Source organism: Chenopodium album, chromosome 7 (genome assembly GCF_948465745.1).
Source record: "Chenopodium album chromosome 7, dcCheAlbu1.1, whole genome shotgun sequence".
NCBI classification, from domain to species: domain Eukaryota; kingdom Viridiplantae; phylum Streptophyta; class Magnoliopsida; order Caryophyllales; family Amaranthaceae; genus Chenopodium; species Chenopodium album.
This window is the reverse complement of record NC_137840.1, coordinates 42941174-42943427: the sequence shown is the minus strand read 5'-3', so window position 1 is coordinate 42943427 and position 2254 is coordinate 42941174. Positions and strand designations below refer to the sequence as shown.

Sequence of the window (2254 nt, the reverse complement as noted above, 5' to 3'; positions counted from 1 at the left end):
TGTGTGCGGGCGCACAGGACTCATGTGCGGGCGCGCACGACTGGGTTTACGATTTATTTGCGCCTTGTTGTCCAAGTCTCTTTCTTTTGTGTGGAGCCACATATATATAGACGGGACTCTTTGTAAAAGGGGGGATACTTAGTACTAATTCCATAGAACACTAGACTAATCTAGAGAGAGAAAAGAGATTGTTATTCAAGCTTCCTTTGTATTCAACTTTGCTCAAGTTTTAATCTTCCATCAATCAAGCAAGCACCAAAGTTTTCATCTTTCTTCAATCCTTTCTTTAGTAATATCTTCTCCTTTCCTTTGGTATTATTTATGTGTTTTTTTTGTTACTTATTTTTGTCTATCTTATTAGCTCATCTTGTTGTTATTGATTTCATATATTTCAATCATGCCTTGTTTTGAGTTTTTTGTGTTTATTTCTAGTTTTGATATTATGTTTAATCTCCCTTCTCTAGGCTAAACTCTTAGCTAGGGGAAGGGGGTGAAAGATATGTATTGAATAATGGATGAATGATGATGGTTGGATTGAACTTATGCCATATATTGATGAAAGACATGATTTTTATTAGCTTGGGATTATTGTTGCTCTCTATTTGATATTTTCTAGTTCAAATGCATGAAAGTGATTTGAATTAGATTAGGATCACCTCTATTTTAACGATTGCATGAGAATGAGTTATTAAAGTGGAGTTTTTATGGATTGTGCTTCTTTATTCCCTTGATTTGGTTATAACTAATAGGATGCATGAGAATGATCCTTAATAGGGGAGACCTCTTTCATTGATTTGCCTAGACTATTGCATGAGAATGAATTGTTTAGGTAGAACCTTGTGTTATGTGGCATATGTTTCATGACAATCACCGTTATTCTCCTCTTTCTAATCATATTGGACACCCCCGAATCCCTAGCGTAATTTTCTATTGATTTTATTCATCTTTATCTTTGCTTATTCGTAGTTTTAGTGCTTTTTATCCAATATATCAACAAAAACATTTCCCCTCTTGACTCTTGCATTAGTGATATTGATGTTGGACGAGTGAGCTTCCTTAGTGGTTCGACCCTTTACTTGCCACTAACTAGTTTAGTGTAAGTTTAGGCATTATAAATTGTTAATTTGATTAGGGTCAGTAGAACTAACGACCTATTGAACCTTGATCAAATTTTGGCGCCGTTGCCGGGGAAGCGGCTTGTTTAGCTAATTTTATTGCTTTTGTTAGAGTCATTTTGCTTTCTTTTCTTTTTGTTTCTTTTGTTTTATCATCCTTGTCATTGCTAATTGTTTGCTTAGCTTTGGTGAATGCTTAGGAGGTCTCAAGGAGCACCCTCACATCAAATTGACCACGAAATCAACCGAACCTTGAGACAAGTCCGTAGGCTTTATCAGGACGAGGGAAGAGGCTTTGGTGATATAGTTGATAGTTGATAGTGAGAGTGATACTTACTCTTCAAGTTCACCACGCAAATCAATGGCGGGACAAGAGAATGATGTCTTGTTTCGTGAGTTCGGAAATCCGGAAGATTATGAACTCACGGGAGGGATTTTGCTACCCGTCACGGAAACCAAGTTCTCAATCCATCCACAATATACTCGAATGGTCTAATCGGAGCAATTTTCAGGAAGTGCAAGTGAGGACCCTATTGAGCATTTGGACCGATTCCTTGAATTGTGCGCAATGATGCAAACCAGTGAAGTGAGTCAAGACTACATTCGTATGCACCTTTTCCGGCAATCTCTCACCGGACGAGCAAAGAAATGGCTAAAGCAAGTAAAGCCTAATTCTCTCACAACATGGAGGGAAGTTGTAAAGGCGTTCTTAATGCGCTTTATCTCCGAAGAGAAGACCGTCGAAATGAGAAGAAAAATTGCATCATTTGAGCAAGAAGTCGATGAAAGTCTTGGTGAAGCATGGGAGAGATTCAAAGAGTTGGTGCAAGCATGTCCCCACCATGAGTACAATCAAGGGTTGCTCATGCGGTTTTTCTACGACGGATTGGAGCCCATGTCAAGAGCCAATTTGGATGCGGGGGCGGGGGGCCAATTAATCAAGATCCCTCAAAATCAAGTTGAAGCCACAATAGAAGAGGTAGCAAAGAATTACTCTTGGGGGGGCCGAAGAAGAAACGCTCCAAAGAGAGGTGGTATTTATGAATTGGAGAAATTAGATCAATTACAACATCAAATTGATCAACTAACAAAAGGGCTTTCCAAATTGAACACGAGTGTGAATGCAAGCTCAAGTGGTG

General features: G+C 38.8%; 1 non-coding gene across 1 annotated transcript; it reads right to left on the bottom strand.

Moving 5' to 3' along the window:
- Positions 1–1857: 1857 nt before the first annotated feature.
- On the bottom strand, positions 1858–1965 carry LOC145641087 (small nucleolar RNA R71). The gene has a single exon (XR_014115155.1). It is a non-coding gene; the product is annotated as a small nucleolar RNA R71 (small nucleolar RNA).
- Between the last annotated feature and the right edge of the window lie 289 nt (positions 1966–2254).